The sequence below is a fragment of the Grus americana genome, chromosome Z (assembly GCF_028858705.1).
Source record: "Grus americana isolate bGruAme1 chromosome Z, bGruAme1.mat, whole genome shotgun sequence".
Classification (NCBI taxonomy): Eukaryota; Metazoa; Chordata; class Aves; order Gruiformes; family Gruidae; genus Grus; species Grus americana.
The window spans coordinates 14,280,546-14,295,302 of NC_072891.1; the positions used below are offsets into that span (position 1 = coordinate 14,280,546).

Genomic DNA, 14,757 nt, shown 5'->3' on the forward strand with positions numbered 1-14,757 from the left:
TTTATCAAATTGTTTCTTGAGCCAGAGATAGAATAATTAATTTCTTATGATGACGTATGCCTTGTGATTCCACGTAAGTTTCATGGAAGAGCTCTCAGATTTTTTATGAATGTTCAGTATGTACCTGTGATGTATTTATTCTGTTAATTATCTGAAGGAAAGACAGCATGGACTTTGGTCTATCAGCAAATCAATGGTATAGCTTAAAGAAGTTAATCAAAACCTCCCACTGTGTAGTCATAAGATCTAAACACCTAATACACTACCATAATTGTTGGAGGATCCAGAGACTATAAGCTGTTCTCTATTTCATTGATTTTCAAATATTTTAATATTAAGATCTCCTCTTACAATTGCAAATGAGCACAGACCCCCATCTTCACGGATACCAAAGATAGTATGTATGTATATAAGCTGTTAATACCACAGCAGACAACTAGGGTATTCACAGTTACAAAATCATTTCCCTTCATGTATTTCGAGGAGAAAGTAAAGCTTATTTCTATACACGCATATTATATGGATACTGAAATCTTAATGCACATTGAAACTAGAGAGAAATTTATCAGTCTTGTATGGGAAACAATGACAGGTTTTATTCCCAACCAGTGTATAATTCTGTTATATGTCATATCTCCTTGCTGTCTTCTTGTCCCTTTCACCTGCACAACTCCCCAGGTTGGCTGGACACTGATGGAAGAACCATTAGAAGTAGAAAAGGAGAGAGATTTGCCCTTCTTCAGTGTCAGCTGAGGCTGGCACTGCTGCTCCATTTTGTAGGATGAGTTACTACACTGCTAAGTTCCTCTGCATCCATAAGGATTTGAATTCACTTTCAAAATTCTAAGTCGAAACACTTTTCTCAGGTAAAGATCAGCAAACCCACCTCATAAAGTAACAAGAGTCACAAGGAGCTGGCCTTGTGATAAAACAAGCTCATTTGCTGTATCACCAGGTCTCAGTAAAGATTTTGTGAAACACCAGAGCAATGAGTTTCTAACTAATTCTATTCTGAAAAGAATCTTCCACCTCTGGATTGAAGCAATGCCATTCTTCCTGATTTTTTTTTCCTTTTAAATTCTTTGGACCCTTTTATCGTTTTCTATGCCCTTTTTTCATAACAATAATTTCCTTTATTATATAAAGGCTTTTGGCATAGAGAAATCTTGTAGATAGATAAGGTAGCTATAGATAGATAAGATTTCTCTCTGCTGTAAGCCTTTATATACTCTTCTCTATCTATAAGATTTCACTTATTATCATACAAGTGCTGTGCAATATTAAGTGGATTATTCTTAGAGTTTCCCTTTGAAGTAGAGATAGTAATTTTCAGAGAAAACTCAATGCAATTCACAAATGACAGATTTCATTCTTTAAAAAAAAAAATCGTTAAATAGAACAGGACTATGTCTTTTCATGGGATTAAAAGACATTTCTAAAAACTGTGGAAAAACTGTTTTCTGCAATGAAAAATACCTCATTTTGCTTACAAATCGGGTTTTTTTGAAAAAGATGCTCTTACATATTTGCTGCAGAACTCATAGTCAAGTAAATATACGGGTATTATTGAATATCTAAATAATAATGAACTATAACTTTACAGGTGTACTACTGTGCAATTTTAGAGATGCTATTGGTTTCTTTTTTTTCAGACATTATAGGGTAATTCATTGGATAAAAGTCTTACGCTTCTCAAGTCAGTCTTAAGACCATCCATGAGCCAAATCCTTATTTCCTGTATTTTGTTTGGCAAAGCAAAGTGGATGCCTCTTAACTAACCTTAGAAAGATTCCTCCTGGGTCTTGCACGCAGATAATATAATATAATTGCTTCTTCCAATTGTAAATGATTTGAATAAATATTTTTGCTGTTTGCAGGTGTGACAGTGTCTCCCAGATATGATGTTTTGAGTTTCCATTTATATTTATGTAAGTGTGCTCAATATAACAGGTTATGACAATATCAGAACATACAGTCTCTGACGTATTAGAAATGGGCTGGGAATTATTACATTCCTTTGCAAATTTTGTGAATGTCAAAGAAATTAGAACAATAAAAACAAAGTAAGAATTATAGAAGCTATGGGCTGTTACATAAGTGAAAGATAAACTGAGAAACTGAAGAGTTCTGCTATACAGGTATTTCAGGTAATCTGATGGTTATTCACAGAGTCTTGGGAAAATAAACTATAAAATGTGAAGTCAACCCAGTCACATTTCTCTATAGCCTGTTTTCGTACTTTCATGAAAGAAACAATGAAGAATCAAATTCAGAGGTTTTTATTCACATTTACCTTATGACTTACTATTATTGCACGTGGCTCCAGCAGGTATGCAGTTTTCTCCATGAGATTCTGTCTTCTAATGTGTATGTTACCAGGCATGTACTAACATCGGCTTGTGGGCAAATGGAAATTATCTGCATGCCTTTCACCATCTTTTACTGTTTATAGGAAAATATGATGATACAAGTATTTGTATTCATCTTTTGTGGTTTAGACACAAATCCAGATGCATACTCTATGCTGGTCTTTATTCTCTACAGTCTTTCAAATGGGAGAACTCGTAAGTCAGCATTCCCAATTGTATCTCTTACAATGTCAAAGGCAAAATTAAAGCACAGTATATGGGAAGCAGCATAAATAACCATTTGCATTATTTCATGGCCAAATCTGGTCTGAATTCTTATATAAAGACAAGGTTGACAATTTTGCTCCATTTCTGTTTTCAATTTGCTGCAGTTATAGGAGTTAAAAATATTTTATACCTTTTTATTGGATTATAACTTGAAGTATTTGACATAAATTGCTTGACATAATTATGTTAAAAGATGCATTGTCCCTAAAAGGTTTCTAAAATAAAAATATATGCATATGATAATTCAACTCATCATGAAATAGGCAAAGACTGCAAGATTTGCACCAGCATTAAGAGCACTATGCATTAACATTTTTTGAGCTGTTACAGCAAGATCATAATGAAATTGAAATTCCAGCCCTTAAAACTGGCCCAAAAGTTTTATCTGCATGTTTCAGTTATTCACTGAATATAAGGGCATCAGAACAAGGTACCTTTACTTAATCAAACCATATATTTGCTGAAATCACATTCACAAAAATTATTCATGACCAGTCTTTATAAAAAGCTTAGTTGGAACATAACATTTGTGACACATATTAAAACTAGAGAGATTTTATAGGGATTATTTGCAAATATATTGCACAACTCTGGTTATAGGTCTGTTTAATAGACAGGCTGCTTCTCCTTCCCTGAAATTTTGGAAGCTTGGAATTTAGTTGTACAGGGACCGCTACTTTTAAATGCAAGTGAACTAGGATTAAATTCTGTGCATTTCTTTCAAATATCTGTGTTGGGTAAAGTGTAGGAAAGCATAAAAAGCTCAGTCAAGGTCTGAGACTAATTTTTGCTGCACATTTCAGAAACAGTAAGAAAATTATTTATTTACTAACGTAAATCAAGCTGGGGAAAGAGAAAGGGAAAGTAGAAACAGTGAAACAGCGAGGTCCACTGGCTTGCCAAAGATTATACAGCAGGTCAGCAATCATGGAATCAGGTGAAGATGCCAATAATGAGCACCAGTACAACGCACTATGCATTAGATGATAATGCTTGTCCAAACTGTTAATGGGAGTAACACTAATATGGTACAAATGAATCTTAATCATACACCAGGTTTCTGAGTGCAAGATTCTGTACAAACACAAAGAAAAAGGCTGTGAATCTTCCTACACAAAAGAAGGCTGTATAGTAAAACAGTTTAGAAGACTGAGCATGGAAGGTTTACCTCAAGAAAAACATCTTAGTATGCATTTTTTAATATGTCCTTGTTTATATTCACTCCTCTTTCTAATTTGAATAATGCCATGAGTGTCTTTCATGGATTCTGGAAGATACAGAAACTTCCCTGCCTCTGGTGCAGGAAACCGACTACAACACTGACAACCACAGAAGACACAAGTGACCTTCCTGTGGGCACACTCAGACACAGAAGGTTTTGTCCCCAGACTTTTTCAACATGTTCATAGTATTTACCACTACAAAAAAATATATAGTGTTGACAAAGTGCAGAAATCTGAAATTTTCATGTGTGGATGCCTCTTAACTAACCTCGGATGTACATATGATGCTTTTCATTTCAGCTATCAAAGGAGTGCTAAAAATTTGGGCATACAAGTTACTAAGTTTGTAAAGACCCAGTCATCTTGTAAATGGGATTTCCTGTAAGGATAAAGAAACAATTGAAGAAATATCCACGTTCTGTAACAATTTCATTTCAAGCTAGTGTCTTTATGGTAGATTCAGGCCAACAGCAGCTAAAAATATACAAACATGAAACATTATACATGTAATTACTTTAAAGACCTGCTCTTCAGAACCTCTGCTACTGTATAAAACAAATGTCTATCAAGTCTGGCATATAGCCTCTAATAATCATTATTTAGACAGGCACTCTAAGATGAAAAAGTTGGAACTTACACTGTTCCCTTCCACAGTCTTTAAGGGATTGTGGTCAGGATAAGTTTAATAATTATGTAATGTAATTTTAAAGTATTTTGGATAAAAGCTTTTAAAAGTTAAAAAAATTAGGTTAAGTAGCAAGCAGCTACATTTTAAAAAGTCAATGAGAAAAAAAGGTAGGTTGGAAACTATTCAGCACCTAGAAACATCAATGTTCAAGTTGAACACAAAAAGAACTATGTTCAGATTCAGTGTATGTTGGCAATCAGTTTGACTGTGATTTCCTGCATATGTTTCCTGAACAAGTTTTTACACAGAAAGTGCTCCAGGAGGAAACAAACCATACCCAGTTGGAAGTCAGAAAGCACTGTACAAGGCATGGATGTTAGAAAATCATAATGAAATGTCATACATATTCGTACAATAAATACAGCTTTGGGTCGAACCTACTCAGAAAGTGCTATGTATCTTAATCTATGCAAATACTAAAACCAAGGAGCTACAGAAAGGATCATAAAATGAAAATATAACTCACTTCTGAACCGTTTCTGAAACAATTTTGCAATAGGAAATACACAGCAATCAATCTTCACAAAAGCCTGAGAGAACAATTCTAAGTGAACCCAGATTCCATTAAAAATGAAAATGCAGTAGGAACAGAGATTAAATTCCTGCATATAATGACACTCTTTAGAAAACAAAATTTGATTATACCTTAAAAAAGAACACGTAAGCATGCTATAGAGCATTCAAAAGCAGCAAGTAAATAGCAGTGTGGGTTTTGATGTCTTAGTCTCTGCAAGCAGTAATGCACAGACAGCAAAGGTGTTCAAGAACAAAGTCTGCAATAATTAAAGATAGCAAAACTAAAAAACCCATCTAAAATTATTCAAGTTTACTAGAAGTCCTTAATTAAAGGCTGATTTAAATTTCATTGGAAAATATAGCTTTTCTTAGTGGATCACTACTTTTAATTGTTTCACAACATATTGAATAACAGCTTGTTCCACACTTTATTCACTTTGCATTCTGCATGGGATTCCAACTGAGTTGATAATAGGTAATGACCTCCCATCCACAAAGACTTAGTTTTGACGTTTTATCTTATTTTAAATGTATAACATCAAGACTTTGCTTGCTGACAGGCAAGTCACTGGTAAAACAAAAAGCAAAAATTATTTGGAAGAATAATGGAACATGTAAGAGTTAAAGCATCTTGCCTGAGCACTGATGGACCATTGTAAATTGACACTCTATTAACATTTCTATTTCAATCAAAGACAGAAGGACTAAAAATATCTTAGGGACAACTCATAACAATTTTTTTACTTTAATATAAATAAATATGAATTGGTTACAGGAAAACAGCACACAAGAAAATTAAAAAACTCAAAAATATTACTAAATATAAAATAAGCTACATTAGATTGTAAAAGCAAAAGACTTTGGTTTGTATTTTGTACAGCAAAATGTCCAAAATGCAAACCCAAGTCTCTTCAGCATTTGGGGAATTATGACACTGAGAGCAAGCATTTTATTCAGGATATTGAAGACTGAAACTGTAAAGAATGATGTTTTCAATAATCAATGTTTCTGTGATAATGTGATAGATGAACTAGAATGCTGCCAATGCAAAGTAATACACCTGGGAAAGGGGAACATGCTGCACCTGTACTGCACCTAATCACAAGCGCTCAGTTGGCCATTAGGACACAGGCAAGAGTTCTCACACTCCCTGTGAACAGTCCGGAGAAGGTGACAGGGCTTATTAGTGGAATGGAGTTCTAGTGACATGCAAGGAGGGACTTTTTGGCTTGAAAAAGAAACAACTGTGGAAGATCGCCCTAAAAGTCCACAGAAATCAGGAGTAATTTGCAGAGTCTTAGATGGAGTAATGGTTTATTATTATATCTCATAATTATTTTCATAATAAAGGAAATACGGGGTGTCCAATGAAATAGAGAATGCATTTATAATAAAGAAAAGGAATGTTTTCATACAGCACACAATTAAATTGAGTTGTACAGTGCCATGAACCACAAGTTAACAGTTTCAAAATGAAACTAGAGAGTTCACAGATGCAGCCATCACTGACTTAAATTTGGGGAACTAGCAATTTAGGAAGGCCAAAGTCCCCACTGGTGGCTAGATACAGAACTGGGTTGGACGATCATCGGACTAACTAATTTACCATAGGTTTATGTTATTGTTGCACTCCATAGAATTTCATATCAGATTGAAGGGGTTTTCACCTGTTAACATTTCACCTGTTTTCACCTGTTAAGATTTCACCTACCAAGTGCTCTAAGGCAATGACAACTGTCAACAGTTTCAGCTTTCTGACACGCATAGCTCTTCTGAGAGCCAGTTCAAAACCAAGGAAAAACTCTTACAGGATCTGAGAATCATCTCACCTTCAACAAATGTAAATTAGCTCCATTGACATGAAATTAGACTTAAAAATAAAAGAGATAAGGCAAGCCATGTGTCAAGAAAGAAGGAAAGAACTATGCATGACAATATCAGCAGCTCTTAATTATGCCACTCTTGGAAAGTTGAAAAATAACAACAGTGTAAGAGCTATATCAAAATATGACAAAGAACCTGCCTGAAAACTTGTCAAGAGACGAGTTACACCCAGAGACATTTAGGTACACAGAGGCTTCATTTAGGCTTAAAACAACTCTCACTTTCCTAATTCTTTCACCTCTTTACCTCTAGCATGAACACTGTGATCTGCATCCCCAATTCCTACAAGTGAATGTAGCACAACTCCATCATATTTGCTTCCTTGTCAGTTTATCTTTGCTATAACTGCTCATGAAGACCAGAAGAATCTAATCAAGAAAGTTCCTGAGGCTGCATTTTGAAGACACAAGGAACATTGTTGGGAGTACTTGCACACCAGCAGAAGTAACACATACCATCCTTTCATCAATGCTGTGAAATGTGACAGACACAAAGTACTTCTGAATCACTGCGTCAGCTACACAGATCATTGCAGAAGGACCAGCTGCAGACCAAACCATTTGCAGAAGGTTGTCATCTTTCACAAACAAGAGACTGTAATGCTATCATTAGGTCCTCTATCCTTGTTTTCACCCCTGATTTTTTTCATGTTTTGATAACAGGCAGTTGTTGACCTATAATATATTATTTCCATTTAATTCTCAAAATTAGTTGCTGGATCTGCTACATGCTGTCCTTCAGCCATGCATTTGGATTATAAACTTCTATAAGGCAGATCCATCATTATCATAATTACTGGAGGCAGAGATACTGAATGCTTGTCTCTTGTTAGCACTGCTGGATGCCCCACCTGAGTTCTGAGCAATGGAGAACAAGGAAAGTCACTGTGCACCACAAAAGCTACGGGACTCAAGCCTTGGGTCTGGGTTACAGTAAGATATTGGATTGTCTGGAAGAGGGGGAAGGCTGCCCAGCTAATTATTCAACAGGGTATTCAGCTGCATGACACAGCTCTCACTGGTAATGGAGGTCAAGAAGGAGAAAACAGACACTCAGGACAGAAATCTCTAATGATTTCCTGAGACTACAGATATAACTAAGGATCAGTAAGGATCATCTGGGATTTGAGCTGCATATCAGAGAGCCACAAAGCAGATCCTGCATCAGCCACAATTCCTTTCATCCAGACACCCTGTTAGTGCATATTTTTTCCTTACTTTCTCCTCCAGGCTGTTTCTGAATATATTCTATATCCTCCAGTTCAGACCTTGAGAAATTAATGCAACAAAATGTAAACAATGCTGTTGTATATCGTATGAAGAGTACCTCCAGTAATATCACTGCAAATATTTAAGAACTTGCCTGGTTGGAGAAATTGCTTTCCAGTTGTGTCATAATTCGTTTTCATAGTTGGTAGCTTTTGCAGAGATGTGGCTAGCACAGGGTAAAATACCTTTTCCTTATTTACTTGTTGCAATATTGTTTCCAGATGAGTGCCTGAGGCAGCCATGAACACAGCAAAATGTTTGCTGAAACCTGGAATCTCCTTACAGAATTGCCAACCTTTTTTAATTGGGTGGGAAGTCTCTCTGTGTGAACTTTTTCAGGCTCACACAGTTTGATCTGTTTTTCTTCACAGAAGTGAGGCGAGGGTGCTGCTATACTGCTGAAATTTAATGCAAAACTCTTGTAACATACCTGCAGTCCCAGAAATGACCATTTTTTGTGGTGATGGTTTATTCTAGAAAGCATCAGTTTTGGCTAGGTCTGGGTATACTCTGCCACTTCTATGCACTGCCTCAGATATTTTGCTTGAGCCACCCTGATGACACGTTACCACATTTACACAAGGCCCTTTTCCTTTGATTCTCACTATGACTTGATCTTTCCAGGTTCGACTGAGGGATACCACTGATAGAAACCACAGTAAAGTTAATTCATTTTACAGAAAATCCCAACCTTGTGTCTCTGGAAGGTAGCAAGTGCCATGTGAATTTCAGAAAGTGGGGGAAGGAAATTCCTACAGGCCCCTACTTGTTCTCAAGGTTGGCCTTTCTTGAGTCACCTGTCTCAGTTTTTCTCAGGTCAACAAAGTTTGTATATTTAGCATTTCCAATCTTGGCCAAGAGTTCACAATTGTAAAGCATGGCATTTCCATCTGAAAGAGGTACATGTGCAATCAGTACAAACACAGATTCCTCAGAGGTTTGCACATGTACCAAAACAGGGCAGTTTAGTACACCACAAACTTTCAGTTCCTGCTGTTGTGAAAACAGTTATATCTAGCAAAATAGCAAAATAAGCACTTGGGATGCCAAGCTCTGAAATTTTGGTTTCTCGGCTCACCAGATACAAAAGTTCCATGTATTCCTTCTATTGATAGTATCTTGAAAGGACCTTTTTCTCTGCAAGAGTCTATCAAAACTGGATATACCAATGTTAACCTACAACAAGAAGTAAAAGCTACTAGGATACAGCAAGACCTGTGCAAAAAAAAGTCTCATTATTTATGGGGCCATATCATGTGGGACATGAAAAGACAAAATTCTTTACAGTTTCACACAATTGAATAGCAATTCAGTTCTAATACTAAGAAACATGCAAATAAAGAACACAGTTGAGTGCTCAACTGTCATGCCAACAGAAGCTTTCCGAGCTTAATGTTATTCTTAACTGCCTCTGGAAGACAAGCATCCAGGCAAATCAAATTCCTGTCCCCCTGGCTGTGAAGAAAAGCTCTACAATAGATCTTGGCTATATTCTGAAAACTCAAGAGTCATACAATAAAGAGCACTTAATTGGAAAAATTTTGGGGTTTAGGGTATTCCAGTATTTGGAGAGCATGACCTGTAATTCCTGAATAGTTAAAGTTATCAGATCTGGTATTAATCTTTAATGAATATTCATCTTCCCTACTTCACTGAAGAGTTTGAAGGGCTTCAAGTGTAACACAACTTGTGAAGATTTTTTTGGAGTAAGTATGTTATCACAAACATTTATTTAGATGTCTCAGTCAAGTGTGTTTTCAGGATCAGGTGTTGGCTTGCAATAATTATATATTTAAACAGAACTAACTTTTTTTTTTCAGATAATTACACCTTTTCATCTTCAGACAACTATACCACTAGCTCCTTACAGGTGGTAGATAAGAAAAAGAAAAATACAGCATAGTACTAGAAGTACACTATTTGCACTATAATTAACATACTGATGCTGATTCTTTCCTCTATAAACAGCTCCCTTATTTCCTCTCTACTCATATGCAAAGCTAAATACTTACTTTATTCTGGCATTTTACCACCCACTTCTAACTTAGATCTGAATACTTAGATAACATCAGAGATTGTCCAGTGAATATAGTTTCTTTTCAGAGCTAGAGAAAAAGTAGGTTTTGGTCAAGAGTTCACCTAATGAATATTTCATTAATGAATTAATTCTTGCACTAAAAATCAGCTTTGTTCAATATTTCCAATTGCAGTATGTCTTAACTCCCCAAACCCTGAAAACAAAGTTAGAGAACATTAGCTTACTAAGCCTGGCTAATATCTGTCTCAAGGCTAATGAAGTTGTGCAAAGGGCCCGCATCCATACAGAAAGTAAAGCTTTCAAACCCAAGATAGGATGTTTAATAGTTCATTAAAAAGTAAGTAGGCTTCTTTTCTGTTCTGTAGAACATCACAGTCCAATAACAATAGTGATCTAAAAAAACTTCTTCTCTTTCATCTGTTTAGTTTAAAATCAGCTGATATTTGCTTTGGTACCTCAGACCTCTCATAGAAATTCATATCCTCAATCCTGCCTGCAAACAGATGATGCCCAGATGGCAACTGTATAACATTTGAATTGTGGAAGCTAAAATCTATTTTTCAGCCATAATTAACAGTGTAAGATCCTGGAAAAGAGCTGAATAATATTTTTTATAAAGCACTGTTTGCTACTGTCAGGCATTCCAGAGGAAGTCTGAACTTCTTTCCATTGCCTCCTACAAGTCTGTAAGGTGGAGAAAGACAAAGCAAAAAATGTACAGCTTTGATGTTGCAAGGCTGTAACTGAATCAGTGACCCAAAGTTCAAGAGGTCATTGAAACAGAGAGAAAAGAAGGAAAACAAAAGCCTGTTCACATGAAACTCCAATTCCACACTTTCATAATGAGTTCTCAGAACAGCCTTAACATCATTACTGAATTGTGAAAAAAAACCCCCACAAGATTATAACAACAATTTAAAATGTAATAAACTAATTGCAGCTAAAGGAATGACTTTTTAGTATTCATATGGCATATTACCAGGGGACCTTAAATTCACAAATAGGAAGTATTTTTTTCCTAAAGTTGATTTGATTGTTACCCATTAAATTCTTGGGGGGATTTAGAGTGTAATTAAATTACAAATTACTCCTATGGTCCATGAAAAAAAATGGAAAAATGTTTATGATGTTATGCATTAGAATGTTCTAATTTATTATTAAGATATTAATTTACTGACTATAAGTGGTGCTTTAAAAGGCTGCTAGTTCATAAGTTTTAAAATATCTGTACAAATTTTTAAAAATTATGTCTGCATCAGATCCCATACGCTTAAAATAGACTTTGCTATACTTGATAAAGGAAGTCTCATATCGTTTCTAGATTCCTTATTAATACAAAATTCATTTTTGATGCCATATATAACTTTATATGCAGAATTTTTCTTATCAAATCCAAGTTAATGTGACTCTTTGAAAAAGGAGAATCTCAAAGTACTCTGTATTGTTAAATTAATTACTGTTCTGCAATTTCTGATGCAAATAATGACTTAGAGACATGAAATAGTTCCATGCATTTCCTCTTGACACAGATAGATAATACTGTGTAGTGGTGCATCTTATTTGTACATGAAATATTAGAGAGGCTGAGGCCCCACTACACACAGTCCTGCACCAAAGTATTGCGGGTAATGTCTTTCAGGACAAACTTCCCTAGATTGAGAAAATGTTATGTCAACATTGCTGACTTCACTGTTGTAGATAGATAACTGAGCTAATTTTATATCCACATGGGGAGCAGGATAGCAACAGCAGCATGGAGCTCCATTCCATGGAGCACCCAGTGATTTATGTTGCTTCATGTGAATGGAGATAGCACAACAGTTTGGCAGAAATTAAAATTATCTTTGAGGTGCAAGAGGAGAAAAGTCAGCAAACAAATTGTGAATCTATGAAGAACAGCCCATGGAAGCATATATATACTGTTACAAAATAGTACGAACTAAAAAAAAAAAATGCCTGGCACATGAGAAGGAGTGTAATAAACTAAAAGGATTGCAAGAACATGTAAACACCAGCAGGGTGTGTGTAACATAGACAAAATGAAAGCGACAGCTCCATGTGCAGCTCAGATAAATTGTCTGGAAGATCAATGGAAAAAACAGCAGCAGATGAATAAACCGCTAGCTTGAAAGTAAAATGAAATTTATTAATTTTAAGTTTGGTTAAGTTAAGATTGGTTTTAAGTAACTAATCAGTCTTGTGCACTGAGAAGATTTCTTAAAAAAAAAGACAGAACAAACCTGGTACGAGGATAGATAGCAGCTACTGCAACAACAAAAAATATGCAGGATTCTTTAGTGAGTGGGCACTTATTAGAGTAACTTCAGATTACTCAAAAAAGTCAAGGCTTGTTGAACATATCTAAAGGCAATGTCACTATTCTATTCCAAATTACCTTAACATTGCTGAATTAGCAAAGAAAGATGATCTTAGGTGTTTAAAAATTGTGCTAAAACTAAAATTCCAAGCAGAAATCCAAAGGCCGGGTTGTTACCAGATGTGTTAGTAACACACTACCATTAGTTCAAATCTTTGTTGAGTCACATCCAACTGGGCAAAGCTTCTTTTGAAATGATGGCTGCTGCATGAACTCTATAAAATGAACTTAACTAGTATCAGATCCTACTGGACAATCAAACCAAATAAAAAAACACTATCGCTGCAGTAGACTCTATTATTGGAAGTTTTAGTGAAGAAGCCAAGCACTGGCTGGCTAACAATACTGGATCGCATTTTGAATGAAAAGGTGATGCCTCCAGCAAAGAGCTGTGACAAGTTACAGATCAGTACAATCCCATACCCCAAATCCCATGTAATTTTGCACACACATAGAGATATGTCTCTATCTCTTTTATTTTAGACAGAAAACCTTAATTTTTCATTCTTTAAATCTTGCACCTCCCTGACTAGAATTATATTTACTTCATTTTTCAACACAAGTGTGTCTTCAGACTTCTGTTACGTACTGAAGATGTAAAAGCAAATACATTTTTCACATTAGACTGCATTACTAGCTACTGCTACGGATACCTCGAATATCACATCTGTATTCTCAACTGTGTCATTATTTTTTCAGTAGCAGCTAAAGTAGATCAGGAGTGATTTAGCATAGTAAATAGTTTACAGCTTCATCACATGGTATACAGACAGTCAGATAACAGAAGCACTGTACATTTGTGAAATGTTTAATAACTGCTGCACATACAAGAACATGTCTTTGAAGGACTCCAGGCACAGTCTGCCAAAACTCAGACTAGTGTTTTAGCAGATTAAAAGCTTCCACATGTATTTTAAGAACTTGCATTATGGATTTTTATGGAGCACTAAGTAATTTGCTTAATGCCATCCAGAAGGCAAAGGTATCTTTATCAGTGGTACCTTGCCAGGATGCGGTGTGTTTCATGTTTGAAGTAGGTATTTTTGGCAATATGTTCAGAATAAGTGAAAATTAATATTTTAATCCTTGGAGAATTGATGTTTCAGAAGTTTTACAACTACTAGCATATTTATTTCAGTCTTGTAACAACACGTCCTGTAGGATTCAAGCTAACTTAATGTGCTTTGGCTTATCAGCTACCACAATGAACTTTTTTCCTAATTAAACTGAAATAACTTACCATGATACATCATGCTTTTTCATAAGCAAATGTGCTCATTTTTTCACTCCTGATACAGAAAACAAGCAGCTTTATGCCCAACAGAAGAATCCCATTTCCAGGAAAGCTTAGTCCAAATGTCTGGACATAAAAGGATGTCTTTTTAGAATTGCACTGTGCAGGTAGCAGCAGTGTTTTGTTACCAAAAAAATGGTGAGCTGCTATTTTCTGTGTTCCTGGGTCTCTGATTCTTGGCTTGAAGACAGTCAGTCCTTTGTACTCTGTTATTACAATGAGGTAACCAAAGAAAGAGAGTCTTGGTTTGAGACTGTCAGCTGTTACTAATCACTGCTCCATGGCTTGCTGTGAATCCCTGCTTGCCTCTCCCTCCTGCTCTGCTTAGCACACATAAAGAAGATAAATTACTCCCTAGTTTCCCTTCAAAAAGCATATTGTTTGGCACATTCCAATACTGTGAGCAAGAGATGGAATAATGCGAAGAGTTAAATGGGTATCTAAACAGCCCCACAGCAGGGTCCTTCTCAGGCAGATGTGAGTTTCAGAAAACGTACTTTCCTACTGGTTCTCCAAATGTATTCTGTTACCCAAAACGTGAATTAACTATATTTTTCAGAATTAAAGAATATTCCTGCAATAGGGTTCCCATAGTAAAGCAAATATCACTGACAATAAATGCAGCATCTAAGTGTACCATATTTACATACTTCTTTTTACTAGGAAGTGTAATATTTTGGTGTCTATACATTATTTAACAACAACAAGCACAGACTGGGGACGTTTATGGAATTCTTCCCTGCCCTCACTTACTGACACTGTCCTGATAGAAAAAAGAATTTTAAAGGAAGAAAAATCTAGTTATTTGTGCCTGGAAACAAGCTAAGTAAGAA

General features: G+C 35.7%; 1 protein-coding gene across 1 annotated transcript in view; it reads left to right on the forward strand.

Moving 5' to 3' along the window:
* SLC1A3 (solute carrier family 1 member 3) overlaps positions 1–14,757 on the forward strand; it is a 63,420-nt gene that overhangs the window by 21,117 nt on the left and 27,546 nt on the right. The gene's annotated exons all lie outside the window — the stretch shown is intronic.